The following is a 22,615-nucleotide window of genomic DNA, read 5'->3' on the forward strand; positions in this document are numbered from 1 at the left end:
GCAGGTTTAAACCCTAGTACACTCCCTTTGGGTGGTTCTTAACCGAGACTCCATGCTCGTGACTCTCAACAAACCCGTGATTCGTGGTTGAGTCGTTCAAACATTGTTAATATCAATGGATCCCGGATCAGGTGTAAAACCTAAAATCCACCAAAGCGGCTGGTTGATATTAAGAATGTCTGAACCGGTTCATGTACCGTTAATATCAATGGAACTTGGGTGTCGATAAGGTGAAAACCTAAATCCACCAAAATGGATGATTGATATTAGGGATACCTAGAGCTTTCCCACGACCTTTGTTTGGTGTGCTTTGCTTGATCCTTGAGTGTGTTTGTTGCATTCATGCATTCACGCATTCATCCGCATTCATGTCATCAAAAAAGAAAAAAGAGAAAATTTTCAAGGAACTTAAAGGGTTTATTTGCAAAATTTTCAGACATGGAAAGACCGAAAAGGTATACAAAGAAATACAGCTTTAAGCAGCCCGATGTAAAAGAGTTAAGGAATCTGACATCATATGTATTAGATCCCTTGGGTTTCAAGGCTCGCTATGGGAAGCTTCTGCCGTTGCTGACTACTCAAGTGGATGAGGGATTGATGAGCACTCTTGCTCAGTTCTATGATCCGCTCTATCATTGCTTCTTATTTCCGGACTTCCAGTTGCTGCCGACTTTGGAAGAATACTCTCATCTTATTGGGATTCCTATTCTGGAGCAAGTGCCGTTCAGTGGCTTAGAGAGTATTCCATCTGCTCGAGAAATTTCCAGCTCGTTGCACATAGATGAAGATCTGATTAGAGCTAATCTGACTACCAAAGGCGGAATTCAGGGTTTTCCTTCCGAGTTCCTCATTGCCCAAGCTACCTTTTATGGGAAAGCCATGAGTGAGGATGCCTTTGAGGCTCTATTTGTGTTACTCATCTATGGATTGGTGCTGTTTCCCAACTTCGACAAGTTCGTCGACATGAACGCCATTAGGATCTTTTCAGTCCTTAATCCGGTTCCGACCTTGTTGGGTGATGCATATGTCTCCATGCATCTGAGGAATATGAAGAATGGAGGAGTCATTGTCTGCTGTTTACCCCTGCTGTACAAGTGGTTTATTTCGCACTTGCCGCAGACAGTTGCTTTCAAGGAGAACAAGGGATGTCTACGGTGGTCTCAGAGACTCATGTCTCTCACCAATGATGATATCACCTGGTATGATCGCGTGTATGATACCGTTCAGATCATCGATTCTTGTGGTGAATTCCCCAATGTGCCTCTTCTCGGTACATGTGGTGGGATCAGCTACAACCCTACGCTTGCACGTCGTCAGCTTGGGTTCCCCCTAAAGGATAAACCCCATAACATTCTGTTAGAAGGTGTGTTCTTTCAGGAGGGTAAAGATCCCCAAGGCCTGAAAGCCAGATTTGTCCGCGCTTGGCGCAATATTCGCATGAAGGGTAGGAATGAATTGGGTCCAAAGAACTGCATTGCTTTGGAGCCCTATACCTCTTGGGTCAGACAGAGGGCTGCTACCTATCTGATGCCATACGATCATCCGAGACCTACACTGTTGGATGTGGCTGGGCCTTCAACCCTCCCTACCCAACGTGTAGAGGAGTTGAGAGAAGAAGACCTGTCGCGTGCCTGGATCCGCGAGAGAGAGGAATTGCTGCAGCAGCTCAAGGAGAAAGATGCTATGATTGAATTTCTCGAGCACCGAGTGATCGACGATCCGAACGACACTTGGACTTCTTTGCTTCCTCAGTCTTCCAAATTCTGGAAGAGGAAGTATGATCGACTTGCAAAGGAGAAAGCCGATATGGAGGCTGCCTATGAGAGAGAGATCAAGAAGTTGTGCACTTCTCGTCTTCCAGCATCCCGAGCTGTTAGGGATCCATAGGATGTCATTTACCTTTTCTCTTTGTAATAATCGAATCAAAAATGCTGTATTTCTTTGTTTTGATATATTAAAAGAAATATTTTCCATGAGCAAATAAAATGTTTAATATTCAAAATATTGCAAAAAAATACCCTAAGGGTTCCTTGAAAACAAAGCATTTGCACAAGCATTTCATGCATCATTCTTGCATAAACAGGTACCCATTTTTCTGGTCTTCCGGTTCTAATCTTTGCTCTTCATTTATTTTGAAGACAAGCTGACTCACCGGTATTATACGAGAGTCAACTCTGCAAGAATCATGGAGCAGTTGGAACAAGAGAACCAAAGTCTGAGAGATGAGGTCGCCAGACTTGGCGCTCTGATGGAGCAACTTCTTGCTGCCCAGAATCAGCCTGCTCCTCAGCCAACAACTCCGGTTCAGCGGACGGTCATTTCAGAGATAGCTACCTCAACGGTGCCTGTCAGTGCCCATCAGCCTAATGCCATGCCTCCCGGTTTTCCTTGGGGGATGCCTCCTGGCTTCATGCCTGATCTGCCAGCTCCTACCTTCGCTCAAATGCCGGCATCTAGCCCGGTCCCTATTCTCGTTCCTCCTGTCGTGCATACCATGCCTAGGGTAGACGACACCATCTATCACTCTGAAGCTTCTGAGGGCTCAGATGTTCACGAGAAAATGGATGCAATGAACGATCAATTCCTTGAGCTGAGAAAGGAATTGAGGACTCTTAGAGGCAAAGATCTCTTCGGCAAGTCTGCAGCCGAACTTTGTCTAGTTCCCGGTGTTAAGATACCTGTTAAGTTCAAGGTCCCAGACTTTGAAAAATATAAAGGGAACACTTGTCCTTTGGCACACCTAGTCATGTATGCCAGGAAGATGTCCACGCAGACCGACAACGATCAACTCTTGATCCACTACTTCCAAGACAGTTTGTCTGGTGCTGCCCTCCGTTGGTACATGAGCTTGGACAGCGTCAACATCCGGTCTTTCAACGATCTTGGCGAAGCTTTCGTCAAGCAATATAAATACAACGTTGACATGGCGCCTGACAGAGATCAACTCAGGTCTATGTCACAAAAGGACAAAGAGTCGTTCAAGGAGTACGCCCAGAGATGGCGTGAGCTGGCAGCTCAAATCACTCCACCATTAGAAGAGAAAGAGATGACCAAGATCTTTTTGAAGACTCTTGGGTCATTTTACTATGAGAGAATGGTGGCTAGCGCTCCCTCTGATTTCACCGAGATGGTGAACATGGGGATGCGTCTTGAAGAAGGTGTCCGCGAGGGACGGTTAGCCAAAGATGATGGTTCTTCCTCTAAACGATATGGAGCGTTTAAGAGGAAAGAAGGCGAAGCACATGCCGTGCAATCTCAGCCGAAGCATCGAAGACCCTCTGTTCAGAGGAAGCCTGCACATCGTGCCGGACATCAGCACCAGGTGGCTCATGTAGCGCCTGTATTCAAGGATAATGCTCAACAGTATCAGCATCAGCAGCAATATCCACAACCGCAATACCAGCAACAGCAGCGTCCACAGCAACAGGCTTACCAGCCTCGTGGAAGTACAACCAATCAAGCTAACATGAATTATGATAGGAAGAAGGTCAGCTTCGACCCCATTCCGATGACATATGCCGAGCTTTATCCCTCCTTGTTGGAGAGGAAGTTGGTTTCTCCTAAAGATCCTCCTGCTATTCCTGCAAACCCGCAATGGTGGTACAAACCAGACCAGCATTGTGTCTACCATTCTGGCGCTCCGGGCCACAACGTTGAGAATTGTTTCCCGCTGAAGAATAAGGTGCAAGACCTTATGAGAAGCGGAATTCTGAGTTTTGAAGACTCCAATCCGAATGTCACCAGGAACCCATTGCCCTCGCATGGGAAGTCTGTGAATATGATCCAGGAAGACCTTGGGAAATACAAGGTGAAGTATGTCAGTCATATCCGGCAATCGTTGGTTGATTTACATAAGATGCTGTGTCAGCACAGTTATTTGGAGCATAACCACGATAAGTGCCGTGTCTGTTCTGTTAACCGCTTGGGTTGTGATCAGGTTCGCCGAGAGCTTCAGAAGATGTTGAATGAGGGTACCATTGAGATTCTCCAGAATCGCAATGTTGATACAGTCGAACCTGAGGTGAATGTCATCTCCCCGGTGTTCAAATTGCCAGAACCGGTTGTTATTCGCTACAATAGCAACAAACCAAAGGCTTCCCCTGCTTTGATCATCAAACCCGCCGGCCCTGTGCCCTATTCATCTGATCGAGCTGTACCTTTCAGATATAGTCCTGTTGCTGTCCAAGATGGAGTAGAGGTCCCTTTGCCTTCAACTTCTGTGACCACTGTTGCTGACGTCAGTGGGTTGACCCGAAGTGGTCGTGTATTTTCTGCACCGGCAAAGGCTACCGCTTCTGACACTGTTGTGCACCCTGTAGGGAATGCTGTGAATGTTCAGAATCCGGCACTTGATGTTGCCAAACCCTCCTCGCCTGTACAAAAGACTCCCATTTCTTCAGTTGTTGGCCCAAGTGGCATTATTGACGAAGAATCTGATGAGATGCTGAGGCTCATCAGAAAGAGTGAGTACAATATTGTAGACCAGCTTCTACACACGCCCTCCAAGATTTCCATTCTTTCTTTGTTGCTGAATTCAGAGCCTCATAGGGAGTCTCTGCAGAAAGTCTTGGACCTGGCATATGTCGATCACGACGTCACCTTGGAACAATTTGATAGCATTGTTGCAAACATTACCGCTTGCAACACTCTGAGCTTTTGTGACGTTGATCTCCCTGAGGAGGGAAGAGACCACAACATGGCTTTACATATCTCTATGAATTGCAAATCTGATGCAATGTCCAATGTGTTGGTGGACACTGGATCGTCTCTGAATGTATTGCCAAAATCCACACTCTCTCGTCTGTCATATCAAGGTCCTCCTATGAGGCAGAGTGGGGTTGTTGTAAAAGCTTTTGATGGGTCGCGCAAGACCGTGATTGGGGAAGTTGATCTCCCGATCAAGATTGGACCAAGTGATTTCCAGATCACTTTTCAAGTAATGGATATTCACCCATCATACAGCTGTCTCTTGGGCAGACCATGGATTCACGAGGCTGGCGCCGTGACATCCACCCTACACCAAAAGCTGAAGTTTGTCAAAAACAAGAAACTGGTTGTAGTAGGGGGAGAAAAGGCTCTCCTGGTCAGTAATCTGTCTTCCTTCTCGTACATTGATGCAGAGGATGAAGTTGGAACTCAGTTTCAAGCTTTATCTATTGATAAACCAATCGAGAAGAAGTCTCCTTCATTCACTTCCTACCGTGATGCAAAGCTGGCCATTGAATGTGGTGCAGTTGCTGGATTAGGGAAAGTGCTTGAACTTGAAGATAACCGATCCCGGGCTGGCATTGGCTATGATTCTGGGGCATGCAACGAGCAAGGTCTGTTCACGAGTGGAGGATTCATCCATGCTGATCAACCTGCAGAAGAGGAAGCTGCTGCTATCATTGAAGAAGAAGATGCAGAAGACTTGAACAATTTTGTCATTCCTGGTGGTGTCTGCCACAATTGGGTCGCTGTGGATGTTCCTACGGTTGTCCATAAATCAGAGTAATTGTTCATTTTGTTTAAAACCCTTCTCCCATGCCAAAAGGAGAAGTGATGACATTGTTGGCAAAGCATATATACAATGATGTTTTCATTCAATTTTTGCATTGTCAAAACATTTGTTTTCCCTTTGTTTTCACTTTTTGCTTTTCTTTATGAAATCAGTGATCACAAAAAACCATAAAAACAAAAATAAAAGCTATCAAAGCAACATCTTTTCATCTGCATAATGATTTGCTTGCTTAAATTCTGAAGTTTTTCTTAACCAAAATCATTATGCAGGTTGATCCTAAAACCCATTGAACATAATGATCCAACGCCATCTCCCAATTTTGAATTCCCTGTATTTGAGGCAGAAGAAGATGACGTTGAAGAGATCCCTGATGAGATCACCCGCCTTCTTGAGCACCAAAAAAAGCTCATTCAGCTGTATCACAAGAATCAGCAAAACAGTCAAACTGGGGGCATTAAAAAAAAAAAAAAAAAAAAAAAAAAAAAAAAAAAAAAAAAAAAAAGAGAAGAGGGTGAAAAAAGAAGAAAAATCAAAAATCAGCAAAAGTTTTTTCAAAAATCTTTTCAAAAGAAAAAAGAAAATTATACCCTCAAGTCCCTAGTTGACTGATGCTGAATGGATTCAGAGTCGTTATGACCAACTGAATTTGATTGAAGAGAAGAGATTAACTGCCATGTGCCATGGTCAGTTATATCAGCAGAGAATGAAGAAAGCATTCGACAAGAAGGTCAAGCCTCGTGTGTTCCGAGAAGGTGACCTTGTGCTCAAGAAAGTTTTGTCTTTCGCGCCCGATTCCAGGGGCAAGTGGACTCCAAACTACGAGGGTCCATATGTTGTTAAGAGAGCCTTTTCAGGCGGTGCTTTGATGCTTACAACAATGGATGGGGAGGATTTCACTCGTCCTGTGAATTCAGATGCAGTTAAGAGATACTTTGCCTAGAAAAAAAAAAAAAAAAGAAAAGAAAAAAAAAGTATATGCAAATGAAAAAAACAGAATAGCTCGCTAAGTTGAAAACCCGAAAGGGCGGCTTAGGCAAAAATGAGCGTCTCGGTGGAGAACCCGCAAGGGTAATCCAGGCAAAAATTAGAGACTTGAAAAAAAAAAGAGAATATTTGCATCCCGCTAGATTGAGTACCCCACTCCGGGGCAATCTAGGCAAAAATTGGGGATTTGGCAAGTAACTGCATCCTGACAAGACTTTCTGGTTCATCAGTCGTCATTTCGTCAGAAGATTCTCGATTCGTCGTCAACCGAAGCTTCGGATACATCGAGATTCAAATTGGTAGAGAAAGGATCATTATGTTCAATGTAGCCCTCTTCCAATATATATCACTGATTTCAAATTTGTACAGATCTATGGAGTCTTGCCATTTGCAGACTACCATCCCGTCAAATCAATTTGAGCTTTTTATCCAATTATTTGCACTCTTATTTGTTTCAATTCAACAAATGTTTTGCATGTTTTAAATTGATAAAATGTCATTGTTTTAAACAATCAAATTTTTCAAAATTTTTGTTTTAAACAAAGTGAACATTCACAAGATTGAAAGGATACTCAAGAACATCTCAGTGCTCTCCCGAGGGTGGCATGATTCCCAACAGGTAAGACATTTGTTCATATTCCTGGTTTGGTGGTATCTTCTTTTCTTCAGACCTTTGTTGAGGCTGTTCCTCAAACAGAGTTGTTGTTGGGGTTGTTCCCCAGTACAATCGCAAGTGTGTTGTTGAAGACTTCGTACTCTCCAGCAGCAGTTTTCCCAGCATGGGTGTTTTATTGTGAAGTTTCGGCGGTTGATGGTTTGTCATCTTGGTGCCCCGTCACTTTCTCTAGTGGGTCGTATGCCCCAGACTTTATTTGTCTCCTCAGCACAGTCATGAGTATAGCCATTGATTGATACTCCCCTCGGAGTCGCGAGTAGAGCTGTTATTAATATCCCCACCAGGGTTGCAAGTGGAGTTGTTACCGCTTTTCCCCCCATGCAGTGTTGCCAGCGGAATTGTCTGTTTCCTCAGCACGGCCGCTTTCTTTTTGAAGACTCGGTAAGTCAGTGGTTTGATACCCGGCACTTTACCCTTTTCCCCGGCGAAGTCGTCTGCGGGATTATTGCTATCTCTCCATCAGAGTTATTCTCGCCAGCAGAGCAGGATTTATTTTCCTACTCAGTGGTTGGTTTGGGTCGATATCCCAGTATTGCAACCATCTTTTCCTCAGCTTAGTCTGCAGAATGTTTGTTGTGGCAGTTTCGCCTGTTGAATACTCTTTCAATCCCCAGTATGGTCGGATGATGGCTCTAGCCTCCAGTGAGTGGATTGATTTCCTGACTGTTTTGTGATCCCCAGTAGAGTGGCTTGTATTGCAGAATCTACTTGTTGTGATCAGTTTGCTATGTGTATTCTCCCCAAGTGGAGTGGTTGTTGCAGAATCTATTTGTTTGATCTGTCCTCCCTCAGTGGTTTGTTCCCAAGAGAGTAGCCGACAGTTTTCCCAGTAGAGTTGCTTATACAGTTAGATTCTATTTGGATGATATCATTCTCCCTCAGTGGGTTGTTCCCCAGTGGAGTTGTGTGGAGTTGCTTCTACAGCGGTTCGTGCTTATTCATGCACCTTTGTTTCTCAGTTGACACATGGATCCCCTGCAGATACTTTGGGATTTTCTCTTGTTCCCCTACAGATTCGTCTTGGTGGCTGTTTGCCCTTTGTGACTTTCTGTACCCTGTGTGGGTTGTTTCCTAATATCTCTGGCTCTCTGCTTCTTCAGCAGTACCCGCAGATCTTTGCTTCTCAGCATGTAGATCTCCGCAGTTTGGCTTTCCAGCTGGTTTTCTCCTGGAAGTATAATACCGGACGTTTGATTCCCGAACCTGTTGTGTTAGAATTGTCTGTTTTGTCAGCATTCATCAAACATAAATCACGCATATTCATGCATATTCATAAAACATTCAGATATTCATGTTGCATTTCTCGCCATGTATCCTTTGTTTGTCGTGTCTCCTGCTATGGTGATATAGATCTCTTTACAGATCTCCCCAAGCAGATGTTGGGTGTTTAAAATCTCTTCATATAGAGTCAACCCCATAAGCAGAAAATGTGTCTGTCCTTCCTTCTGCAGTTCCCCACTGAGATATATCCTCGTGGATGACGGTTTCTTCCGTTTCCTCCCAACACATATATTGGGATGGATTTTCCTATTTGAGTTACATCCTCATTAGGACGTGTCTTGATTCAGTCCGTCTTTTCGGATCATTCCCGAATTGGCTATTTGTCAAATGTCTTGTGTTTCCCAGCGGGTTGTTCCCCAGCGGGATGTTTTTGGGCCTCTACCCTCATAACCGGTAGTTGTAAGTCCTATCTTTCCTGGCTTCCTTAACAGAATTTGTGGTTATACACCTTTTATTCTCCAGCCAGAGTTTTGGTCTTCTACCCTCATACCGGTAGTTGTAAATCCTATTTTCCTGCTCTCCAGCAGTTTGTGGTTTGTTATAAACCCTATTTTGGTTTCCCGTGCGGATTTGTGATTCGTTCTATCCCCACGCGGAGTTTTTGGTCTTCTACCCCGTATTCGGTAGATATAAACCTTAATTTTGTGGTTATCTTCATTCAATATTCTTGATGTTGATTTTCCTTTGCTTGGATAAGTTGCTCAGATCAGCACTTATATCCCTAGCAAGCCTTTTGTGGATAATTGCCGTATGCTAGCAATTTTATCCCCAGTGGGTCTTTTCACCGTATGCTAGTGATTTGTTCCCCGGATCATTGGTTGTTTACTAATGCATCCCCAGATAGTCCCTGTGGATAATTGCCGGATGCTTGCAAATTATCCTCAGCAGATCGCCTTTCATTTACCCTTTTGTTGGTAATGTCTGTTGCTCCCTTTGAATGGTCATCATTATATGCCTAATTTGGTATCCCGATGCCTTTCTTTTCGGTTGATTTATCCTTTATTAACCCAGTAACCGGTTGTGGATAATCTTCCATGCGAGTATGTTATTCACGGTCTGCCGGTAATGAATAATATATCTCATGCACTCCTCAGTCGAAGCCTTTTGCGTTTCCCCGGTCGAGTAAGATTCGTTATTTCCCTTTGTGGAGTCGAATATTTTTGTTGTTGGATAATTGCCGGATGCTTGCAATTTATCCCTTTGAGTTGTCTTTCGTTTACCCGGATGCTTGGTATCGATTGTCTCTCTTTTTGGTTAGTCACCTATTATATACCCAGTAACCGGTATCTCTGGTGTCTTTTCCTTTCGAGTATATTATTCACGGTCTGCCGGTAATGAATAATATATCTCATGCGCTCTTTAGTTGGAATCCTTTGTTGATTTTCCCCAACTGAGCAAGATTCGTATTCTTTGTAGAATCGAATAGCCATCCTTTAACCAGTTTGTGTTTCGGATGATGAGTGTTTTGGAAGTGAAAACCAATTCACGTTTTCGGTAGATCACCTATTATATACCCAGTAACCGGTATCTCTGGTGTTTCTTACCATGCGAGTTTATTATCTACGTTCTGACGGTAATAGATAATATATCTCATGCGAGTATTCTTATCCACGGTCTGCCGGTAATGGATATTATATCTCATGCACTCTTTGGGTTTGTGTCCCCAGTTGAGTAAGATTCGTTTTCCCGTTGTGGATTCGAATGTCCGTCCTGTAAGTCGATTTGCTTTTTCAAGCCCTCCTTTCGGATGATGAGTGTTTTGGAAGTGAAATCCAATTCACGTTTTCGGTAGATCACCTATTATATACCCAGTAACCGGTATCCCTGGTGTTTCTTACCATGCGAGTGTATTATTCACGGTCTGCCGGTAATGAATAATATGTCTCATGCGCTCTTTGGTTGGAGTCCTTTGTTGATCTTCCCCAGTCGAGTAAGATTCGTTTTCCCGTTGTGGATTCGAATGTCCATCCTGTAAGTCGATTTGCTTTTTCAAGCCCTCCTTTCGGATGATGAGTGTTTTGGAAGTGAAAACCAATCCACGTCTTCGGATTTTATCCTATAAACAACCCAGTAACCGGTTCAGGATAATTTTCCTTTCGAGTATATTATTCACGGTCTGCCGGTAATGAATAATATGTCTCATCTGAGTATTCTATCCACGTTCTGACGGTAATGGATATTATATCTCGTGCGCTCTTGAGTCAATCTTTTGATTGTTTTCCCCTCAGAGTAAGATTCATTTTCCTTGTGGAATTGAATGTCCATCCTATAAACAAGTTTGCTTTTCTAGCTCTCTTCAGGATGATGAGTGTTTTGGAAGTGAAATCCAATTCACGCTTTGGTCGGTCACCTATTATATACCCAGTAACCGGTATCCTTGGTGTTCCCTCCTTCCTGCTCCCTATTATGACCTCGGTCCCCCTGTGGAGTCAGATTTTCCTGAGTTTGTTACCCGTATGCCTGGTAACATCTCATTTCTTTGTTGCCTCCCTCAGTGGAACTTTTTGTTGCTTCTCCCCCAGGAGTCAGCTTGTGTCTCTCCAATGGATTTATTTTCCTTTGGAATTCTTTTCCCCAGCGTGAGTCCTTCACTCCCCAGTGAGTTCTCCTGTCTGTTTTCTGTTGTTCCTTAATCAGAGTCGTGTTTTGATCACGTTATATCAGTTTTATCTTCCCCAGTTTGGAGTCGTGTATCGTTCACACATTTCTTTTTCTTTTATTATCCCCATAGAGTCTTGTTAGAGTCTCTGTTCCTGGTGAGTGTACTACTCCGATGGATCGTCTTTTCTTCTGTGTGAATCATATTCCCCACAGAATTTGTGTCTTTTGCATACATACATTTGCATCATGAGGTCTCTTAGGGACCAAAATTTGTCTCATTACTGTTATTTAAGCCCATTCTACCGCGTCGAGATGAAGATTTCTAAACTTCACTTCTCCGGCTAGAATGACCTTAAATAGGGGCATCTGTAAGACCCCAATTTTGGCCCTAAGATCCCTCATGGCCCATATCATTCATATCATAACCTCAAGGATCGTTGCATGCCTTTGCTTCCCTCCTAGTGGGTAGGTTGCCTTGTGGGTTATTTCTTGATCACCAAGCATACTTTGCATTTGTATATCTTTGCTTTCATATGTTTGTCATTCAAAAAGTACAAAAATATTGTCAGTCTAACCTTGTTGATTGCAGATGAAGCAATTAGGTCAAAGTCAGTCAACAGTCAGTCAAAGCAATGGATGGTGGCCATTCTTGCAGAATTTGGGCACCATGATCAATAGTCAAGAGTTCATACAACTTGGGACATCATTTGAAGTCAAGGTCTCAAGGAATTAGGGTTTGGAATTCATCAGAAGTGGTCCAGTCACCCAAAACCCTAGAAAAGTCAAACTTGGTCAACTGTTGATTTCATCAGTGATTTGATGGATAGAATTGATTTGAAGGAGCTCATTCATGCTTGTATAAGCCTCATCTATCATGTCAAACCCCATCATGGAAGAAAATCAAGTCAATCAGAAAATTTTCCAGAAATAGAAAGTGGACCTGTAATTTCAACTGCCAAAAATGGAAACTTCTTGATCTTAAACTTACATCATGATACAAGCTTCAAATGAATTTTTGCCCAACATGAAAGTTGAAGATCTTGTCTTCCCATTTTCAAAAAGTCCAAGAACACCCAAATCCCATGTGTGGTTGTCAAGATATGATCAAATCATTTTCACCAATTTTTGAACTTCACAGAGCCATATCTCTCAAACCATAAGGCCAAATTTGGTGGGGTTTTTTCCTACAAACCACATTTTTCATCCTCTTTCCAAAAATATAAATTTCATGCACCAAAACCCTACCAATCAAAATGGCATTTTTGGACCTTTTTCATTTAAATTCAAAGTTTGACCAAACTTTGACTTTTTGCTTCTTTGACTTTTTCTTGATTTGGCCAATTTGGAAATGTTGTAAATCATATTTGTGGTTTGCTCCAAGCTTAAAATCATAACCATACCACCATTACACTACCATTTTGGACAAAAATTCAAAGTTGGCAAATATGCAAATGGCTTCATAAGTGAGAGTACAAGCCAGCAATTCATGAAGCAACAACAAACAGCAGAGTTTTGGTCTGCTAGCAGCCTGTCTAAAGGCCCACTCGACCACAAACACACCTCCCTACTCACTTATTTCCAAATTAGTAAAAATGCAAATGGTTCCATTTGAGCTAATCCTTGTTAGTACATCATTAGCCAAACTTAAACAGCAAATATAAAGCATGTTTGCTGTCATTTGCAACCCTAGGTAGACAGCAGCCACAGACCAAAATATTGATTTCCTCTCATTCTTGCAGTTTTGCTCAAAGGGAATTTCTGCAGAAAAATCTCAAAACCCTCGAACAACCCTTGCATCCTTCATCATCCAACCATGATTTAGAACCTATTGCAAGCATTATTCATCATCTGTGCAAGCTCTCCCTCGTTCTGTTTTCTTCAAAGCTCAACCATGGCAACTCGAGCTTTGGACCTGTTCAGGCGTAGCTGAGCAAAGAGCATTGACCTTTTATCATTTCCAAGCATTTGAAGCATCTGTTTGCATTTAAATCACCATACAACCCTGTTCCACATTTTCTTCAAAAACAAGTGAGTAATTCGACCTTAATCATTTGCCATGCCATGATGTATTTATGAAAAATCTTTTTGAGCTGGTTCTAACAAACTATAGCATGCTTAATTTGGTTGTGTTTTGGCAAAGAAACCTTGATGTTCATTTTTGTGTGTAAATACATTTTCTGTTGATTCGTGTTGTCCAAGATGATTGAAGGAAAATGAACACCATATCTGTATTGTTTGATGTTTAATGATGCTATTTGTATGATTGATTGTTGTTTCTGGGATTTTTGTTCATGGTCGATTCTTGAAGATGATGTTGAATCCTGCTGTTGTTTAAACCTTCTCTGCCCAGAAATCCATATGACTCATATTCAGTTTGTTTGTATTATGTTGCTACATGAGTATTAAGGCCATGCTGTTGTGTGATTTGCTTGTTTCGATTGTTGTTTGATGATTAAGATCATGAGGTGATGATTTTGTTGCTGCTGTTTAAACCTGATGTTCTGTCCAGAGAATTCCTATGTTTATGTGTGTTTTGCTGCTGAATAATGTTGCCTGTACCAACACCATGTTGTTTGTGTGTTGGTCGGATTTTGTTCTGTTGCTGGCGATAACATGAATGTGTGCTGTTGTTTTGAACCTTATAACCGTGCCTAGAAAATCCATGAGAGCTATGTGGTATGCTGTTGACTGCTTGCTGAATGATATGCTGTTGTGTGGTTGATGTTTGAACCTGTTTGGATATTGATTAAATGTGCATGAAGTTTGCCTTGGCTGCTGTAAACCCTAAGGGTTTCTAAAATCAGAAACATGAACATCCATTGGCGCATGTACTGTTCTATTGGCTGGGAGCCAATCAGAACATTTTATTTGCCTTGCCAAAACGCGGGCGTTTTGATTAATGAGCCCAGAATTACCAATTTGCCATTGTTGACCTTGTTTGACCATGCATTTTGTTCATGTTGCATCCAAACTTCATCCAACTTCCACAATTAATTTCTCTTTCAATTTTCACCCAAAAATTATGAAATTTTTTCCATCATGATCACAAATGAGTCTAGTATTTCATTGTGAATTTTAATTAATTTTTCAGTGGCTGGATTTTAAATGATAATTATTTTCTTGACATGTATGCCAAAATGACACCCTTTGCCATTTCAATTGTGAAATTGTCATGTTGTATCCAATGCCTTTGAAATTTTTTGTGGTGAAACTAGACACATTGACCTTCATTTCCATATAAAGTTTGTGCATTTATCATTTGTGGATTGAGAGTTATGATTTTCTGAAGTTATGTGTTACATTTGGTGCTATATGAATGACATGCATTTTCCCAATTTTTGTTCACATGCTTCCTTACATCCAAATGACCCCAAATTTTGCATGAACCATCCTTTGTATGTCTAGTTTGTGTATGAATTTTCTTGGAATTAATCTTGCTGTTTTCCATTTATTTGAGAATTTTCTTCCATGCTTAATCAATTGTTGACTTTATGTGATACATGTTGCCAAATCTTTTGTGAAATTCTCAAATCTTATTGTATGACCATGAAATTTCATATGTGATAACTAGACACCTCAAGCTTTGCATTGGTGTTAATCTCATTCATTTCTCTTCTGTTTTCAAATTGATATGATTTTTTGAAGTTGACCCATGTTTGTTGACTTTCACCATGCTTACTTGAGTTTGGTTTGACTTCATGATTTTACTTGACTGCCTTCCTCTCATCCAAATGCCATGAAATTTTACATGTCTACCATGCTAGATGTTAGGATTGAGTGTGATTTATTTCATGATTTTTGAAAATGTTTGGGTTGACTTTTGGATGAAGTCTTGTTGTTGACTTATTTGTGCTTTTTCTTGCCATGCTTTGCACTCTTTTGCATATGAAATGACAATGATGCATGATATAATTATGAATCCAATTGAGAATGCTTCTTGAATGTTTAGACTTGGTTTGGGTTGACTTTTCCTTGCTGCCTTGACTTTTTCTTTCATCTTTGACCCTAGGCTAGTCCTAGTGGTCTTCTAAGCTTATGTTGAGTTCATCTGTTTCAGGTTAAGCACCAATGCCTTGAGGATCATTCAAATGTGTTTTAGTTTGATTGTTTAATGTGCTAACCTTTGTTTTGTAGGTGACTCATATGCTTGAGTCTTTGTGCCTTGCACAATTGATACCTCTGTGGTTGACTATTGGTTCATTTCCTTTTGATTTTGACTGTTGAGCTGTTTACTAATTGGTTTGACTTTTGCAGGTACTTTAGTTGCTTAAGTTCTTTGAACTTGCTTGCTTTGCTATTTAGCATTTGCTTTGAGGTATAATTACTTCTTCTTCATGTAGTCTGGAGACCCGGTCTGTTATTTGACCGGGCAAACTGTCTGAAGTCCTCCTTAAGAGGCAATGCCTGTGTTTGTTTAAAATTGTCCCAAGCAGGAAAAGTCCTTCAAGTAAGGCAATTGGTGGAAGGTAGGGATAAGCAATCTATCCCCCACTATTCAGTGTGTCCTCTCTCTGCTCCCATCACATGGTTGAAGCATGGAGATAAAAACCCAAGATCTAATCGAGTCAATAATGGGGAAAGAGTTCCATCTTTCTGAACTCCCCCACTTTCTATTATTTGATGCTCTCTCTGATTTGAGATAGAAGCAATGAGGCACACCCCTCATCTCCTTTTCATCTGCTTCACCTTAGCCTCTCAATGGCAAGGTTAAGAGCGACACTTACCTATTACAGTGGACTTTCAAAGTCAAACCCTCTTGTGTGAGCCCCATTGTTTGGCTATAGAGTGTGTTGTTTGATATTCTTTGATTGATTGATTGCTTCATGTGCACTTGTTTGCCTGTATGTTATGCATTTATCATCATCATCAATTGCCATTAGTGCATGATCATATCATTTGTCTGTGTGACTTTTATTGTGGTTTACCCATTGAGGACAATTGTAAGTCCATTGCTTTGGCATTTGCTCCTATGATATGGAAGGATAGAGTGTAAGACCTCATTGGTCACTCATATCCTCTGTTTTATCGGTTTGTATGTGAGGATACAGTTATAAGTCCCTGTAAGTTGGCATCTGTTGTCCTATGATCATAATTTGATCTGTTTTGTGTGTATGTGAGGATACAGTTATAAGTCCCTGCAAGTTGGCATTTGTTTTCCTATGATCATAATTTGATCTGTTTGATTCGTATGTGAGGATACAGCTATAAGTCCCTGCAAGTTGGCATCTGTTTTCCTATGATCATAATTTGATCTGTTTGATTTGTATGTGAGGATACAGCTATAAGTCCCTGCAAGTTGGCATCTGTTTTCCTGTGATCATAAGTTGATTTGTTTGATTGTATGAGAAATTGCAATTGTAAGTCCCTGCAAGTTGGCTTTTGCTTTCTCATCATCTCATGTTGCATAGTTCTTGTATGTGAGGATCCTTGTAAGTCCCTGCAATGAGGCATTGGTATTCCTATGATCATATGTGTGGGGTTAACCTAAGTCCAGACAAATTGGCAGTTGGCTTCCACATTTCATATCCCATTTCTTGTTTTCTTCTGTGGAGATTAGTGTAAGTCCATTGAGTGGCATCTGATATCCCATTCTGTTTTAGGAGATTGGTATAAGACCAGTGATTGGCATCCGATATCCGCTTTTGTTGACTTTCTTGTTTGTTTGTTATTATCCATTGCTATTCCAAAGGACACACTTGAATCATCTGCTATATGATTTCAAGAAGTGAACCTTCTAAGAAGTTTTACTATCCTTCATCCATTCATCATTCATTATGTCCTAAACCTTTTCACACTTTATCTTTCAATGTTGACATAAGTGTTGTGCAAACTTCTTCATGTTTTTCAAACTAAAAACCTGGACTCAAGTCCTTGATTTTTTTTCAAAACTCCATTTCATAATACTTATTTGAATTGATCTTAATCATACTTTGACCTCATTTTCATAATCACAATCAATTAACTTCACTCATTCACTTGTTTTGGCTTTGTCCATTAATCTTTTCACATTAGCCATAGGTTTCAATTATCTTTGTGGTTGATGTAAATCTTGCCTATCCTTAGTGAGTCGACAGTAAGACTTCCGTACTTCAAACAGGGCTAACCCCTCTAGTACGTCGAAGCTATCCTCGCATGGTGGATGTTGTTTTTGGTCGAGTTTTCTCCCATTGATAATGAAAAGCCTCAGTGCTTGTGTTTAAAATCAAATCCACCAACTTTTGGAAATCTTTTAGCCGAACTACGGCGTTCTGATCCTTACCTTTGATGGAAGGTACGTAGGCAACGGGTTCATCCGTTCGAACCCAATAACACAAAAATAATTAACCCAATAACCCAATAAAAATTGTATATTCTTTTCTCACCATCCCAATCATGTTTGCACAATATTTATGTCATAACAAATAACAATCTTTTACGACAAGTGTGAAAAGGGCTCCCTAGGAGTACCTAGGACGTAGTGGGTGCCTAACACCTTCCCATTGCGTAATTTACCCCTTACCCAGACTCTCTGATCTTTTTATTAGTTTTCTACGTGTAAAACTTCTTAGGCTTTTGTTCGCTTTTTAGCCAGTCCTTTGGATAAATAAAAGTGCGGTGGCGACTCGAAAATTTCAATGTATCTCTTGCTTATGATTTAATCGATAGATCATATAGCGACGAATACACCGCTACACCAGCCCTCTGAGGCCTCTGCTGAAATGGTTGTCTTTGTTGTTGTGGTTGTTGCTGTTGTTGTTGCGCAGGCTGATTATCAGCAGGAATAGTTACCGCAGCAGTGTGCTGGAAGTAACGATCCCTACTTTGTCCTCTCTGAGTGTATACTGCACTGGTATCACCCTCTTTCTTCCTCTGGCCGTTTCCGAAAGGCTTCTTCGATCCTGACGATGAATCATTACCCTGTATCTTTCCGAGCTTCAGCCAACTCTCAATCCTTTCACCAGCCACCACTATGTCTGCGAAGTTGGTCACCGGACAACCCACCATCCTCTCAGCGAATGCCCCCTGCAGGGTACCCATAAAGAGATCAGACATCTCCCTGTCCACCAACGGAGGTTGCACTCTGGCAGCCAACTCCCTCCATCTTTGAACGTATTCTTTAAACCCTTCACTTGACTTCTGCGACATACCCTGCAGCTGGGTACGACTAGGAGCCATGTAAGCGTTGAATTGGTACTGTTTAAAGAATGCATCGCCAAGATCTTGCCAACTCTTGATGTCAGAAGACTTCAGCTTGGTGTACCACTCCAAGGATCCTCCGGACAGGCTGTCCTGGAAGAAGTACATCCACAGCTTTTGATCCATCGTGTATGCAGAGATCTTGCGGACAAAGGCTTGAAGATGAGTTTCCGGGCAGGAACTCCCATTATATTTATCAAAAACGGGCGCTTTAAACTTCTGTGGGATCACAATCCCCTCGACTAGCCCCATATTTGACATATTCACAACCCCGGGAGTGGCATAGCTCTCCAAAGCTCTAATCTTTTCAGCCAGCAACTGAATCTCTTTGTTCGGAGGTTGGACGCCATATTGCCCAAACGGCTCGTTGTGCTTGGAGAACTGATCAGCTTCCCTGTCTTCCTCTCTGTCATCTTCAACCCCAAAGAATGGCGGGAATAGACTGTCTTTCATATTCTGACCCATCGGACCAGGTTGATGTAACACCTCAAAATTTGCCCTCCTCTCTTGGGACTAGCTTGACATATTGCATATCATTTTTTTGGTCATTAGGCATTGCATATTGCATATTATGTGGTTACATTGTGCAAGTTATCCTCAAAAGTCTTGATCAGAAGATGAAGAGGTCATGGTGCAAGCTAGGGTTTCATTGGATTGGATCACTAATCATCTGAGGATATGGTGGTTCAAATTAGGGTTTTTGATTCTCAAAGGGATTGATCTTCATCTTGGTTGAAATGATACATCATCATCATCATGGTCTTGATATCATCCAGAGATTCAAGTGATTGATCATACACCTTGAGATTAGGGTTTTGACCACTGGTCAACCCTAATCATCTGCATTGGGCCAGTCAGGGCTTGTGAAGGAGATGGGGTCTACAATGGGTATGGGGATCATTTCATGATTGTATTGAGCTTATTGAGGATAGGGTTTCATCATTGAGCCATTTCATCAGAAGATTGGGGCTCAGATTGATCAGTGCATTGCCAGATTCATCTATCCGTTGAAAAAGTCAACTGTGGTCAACTGTGCTTGATTTTATGGATTTGGAGGTGGGAGAGAGTTGGATACACTTCATTCATGTTGAAGCAAGTTGCATTTGACATGTCAAACATCAAGAATGAAGGAAATAAAGTCAGGAGAAAAATTGCCAAAAATAGAAAGTGACTTGTAATGGAAGTTTCAAAAAATGGAAAGTTTTTCACTATAAAATTACGTGTCCAAAAATGCTTCAAATGAAAATTTGTTCAACGTGAAAGTTGTAGATCTTGCTCTCACCTTTCCAAAAAGTCCAAGAACTTGAAATTCTCATGTATGGTTGACAAGTTATGGTCCATTCATTTTCAAAAAAGGCCTATAATCAAAGTGGCATAACTTTCACATGGAATGTCCAAAATGGATGATCTTTTTATGAGCAAACTCCATTTCACATGTACTTTCATGGTGCATAATTAAAATTCATCAAAAATGGTCAATGCAAAAGGTCAATTTTCAAGTGCAACAATTAAAATCCAAGGGCAAAATGGTCCAAGTTGAGAAATACATGGAATTTTGGAATGAGGATTTTTGCAACACATCACAAATGCCAAATAGAAGTTGTTTGAGCTGTCATGAGCTGTCATGGTTCAATATTTGGCAAGGGCATTTTGGAACTTGCACTTAAATTTCATATGCTAATCACATGAGTTTTTGCTAATTGGTGATTAAGAAAGTGATTAAGCTGGAGTATAAATGTTTAATCATAACTGAATTGCAAAGCATAATCACAATTCTCAAGATCTCTAACAAACTTTCCCTCCATTTTCCAAATTCTCTCAAAAACTTCATCAACATTTTTCAAGATTTCTCCACCATTTCTTCATGAAATTGCTTGATTCTTTTTTATTCGTGATCCACAAACCATAAGCTACATCTGTTTTGGTGAATTGGTGCAAGAAACCTTCAGAATCGAGACTGTTGCAAGTGAGCATGATAATGGCATTTTGAGATTTCTCACACTTGGAGCTGTTTTGGATCAAGCTAGGCGTGGCATTCATCTTCCTCAACCTTAATCTCCATCTTTTTTTGGTTTTGGCTCGAAAATACATCAAGAATCATCACTGTCTTCAACCTAAGGTGCAAAATCGAATCTCACCTTTTCTTAAATTGTTAGGTGGTTTTTGTAGTTCATTCATCATAGATCAACATGATATGCTTGGTTTTGGATTTGGTTAGCTATTGAATGAGTTATTTCGATTTGAAGTTTGATGTTCATATCTTTAATTGTTTGATCCCTTCGCTACAGTAGGAATTAGGAAATTTGAGTTACATATTCATGATCCTTGTGTTCATACGGTTCCAATGGTTATAAACATGTTGATTTTGGTTACGATTCATTGTTCATGATTTTCTGGAATTTTCTGGATTTGTGTTTGAAGAAGATGACGAGAAATGCGTTTTGATCTTCCAATTTCGTGGCCTTGTTTGAACTTCTGTTTCCCGCTATCTCCAGCCTCTCACAGCGTGCCAACGCATTAATGAGAGGCGACGTCGTTTTGATGTTGTTGCTGATAATTACGCCTTTGCCATTTTTACATATTAATTATATTATTTCATTTGTTTTTCATTTCAATTTCATTTTTGTTACATGATCTTTAGAAAATCATAGAGACTTCACTTTTTATCCAATTTTGGTGAGATTTTTTGCACCATGCTCATGATGATGTGAAGAATTTAATGATGATTTTTGTGAAATTTTTGCATGTGTAGAAAATTAATTGGCTTAGGGATTGATTTAATGTGTTCATTTTGTACATATCTTACCAAAACCTTCATGAAATGCTCATACCTTCAAAGAAATGAATGAAATTTTTTGAGTTTGTTCTGGACTCATTGTTGGTGATTTTCATGTAAAGTTTATGATTTTTGGATACTTGGTTGATTAGATATGATTTTTTGATTAGAGGTGTGACAATTTGTGTCACACCAAGCTAGGTCAACTTCATGATTTTATTTGCCTGGCCTAGAGATGTTTGATTGAGCTAATTTTTTGCATGAATGATCATTGATATGTCAAGATTACATGAGAATTTTGCCGGAATTGTTGATGGCATTTTCTAATTGATTGATAATTTTCTTCTCTGTTGGCTCATTTTGTGACATTGTGTGACACATGTTGGCATTTCATTTGTGAAATTCTCATAGTGTATTGGATGAAGATGAAATTTGGTGTGAGCATTCTAGACACATTATAGGACATCATGGTTTTGATCCCATTCATTTCTTAATTGTTGTCACTGTTTTATGATTTATGGAATTTGATGCTTGTGTTGATGCCTTGAATTGACTTGTATAAATGTGTCTGGACTTCTTGATTTTCATTAACCTACTTTCTTTTGTCCAATTGAGCTGAAAATTGACATGCTATACCTTGAATGTGTCCTGTTTAGGTGTGAATTTTTTGTGGAATTAATTGAATTGATTTGGTATGCTTTTGAGTGAGATAGTTCTGTTTGGTCTTTTGGAGTTGCAAATTGCATGATTAATGTTAAATTGTGCATGAAATGATAATGGTGAATGGTATGAGCATGGGACCAATTGCATTTGCTTCTAATTTGTTTGAATGTGATTTTGGATAAATTGTACTTGCTGTTTAGAATTTTTTATCCCTTTTGGACCCTAGGCTTGGCCTAGTGGTCTAGTTTCTCACATTTGGTTTGGATTTTCAGGTTGAAATGCAAAAGGCTTAAGGGAAAAAGTGCAAGTTGATTAAATTGAATTTGTTTGATGTTGTCCACTAACATTGGCTTTGTGTTGTAGGTTTGATGCTTGAGCTTGAGCTCATGGCTTGCACTTATGTGCATTAACTTGTGTTGCTTGTACAGATTAACTGATTAACCATTTGCTGTTTACTGTTGGTTTGTCTGAGTACTGATGATGCTTGATTGATTTCAGGTACATTTAGTCGCTTACAGTTCTTTAAGAACTTGCTTGCTGCTGCTTGGTTTTTAAACCAGTTGAGGTAGACTCTCTTGTCTCCATGTAGTCTGGAAGACCTGGCCTGTTACTTGGCCAGGCAACTGTCTGAAGTCCTCCTTAAGAGGCGATGATTGTGATTGTTTACTTTTGAGCCAAGCAGGTAAAGACCTCTATGAGGCGATTGGCGGAACCCAAGGGATATGCAATCTATCCCCCGCTATTCTGTTGAGTCGTCCCTCTGCTCACACCACTGTGTTGATGCATTGGGACACAAACCCAAGATCTTGTGCTATTGCACAATCGAGTCAGAGTCTTGAGCGTAGAAGGGTCCCTCCATTCTGGACCCACGCTCCTTTGTCTGAAGCTCTCCCTGGCCAGGGATAAGAGCTGTGAAGTCTAATCTTCACTCACCTCTCATCAGCTTCACCTTAGCCTC

Source organism: Lathyrus oleraceus, chromosome 6, assembly GCF_024323335.1.
Source record: "Lathyrus oleraceus cultivar Zhongwan6 chromosome 6, CAAS_Psat_ZW6_1.0, whole genome shotgun sequence".
NCBI lineage: Eukaryota > Viridiplantae > Streptophyta > Magnoliopsida > Fabales > Fabaceae > Lathyrus > Lathyrus oleraceus.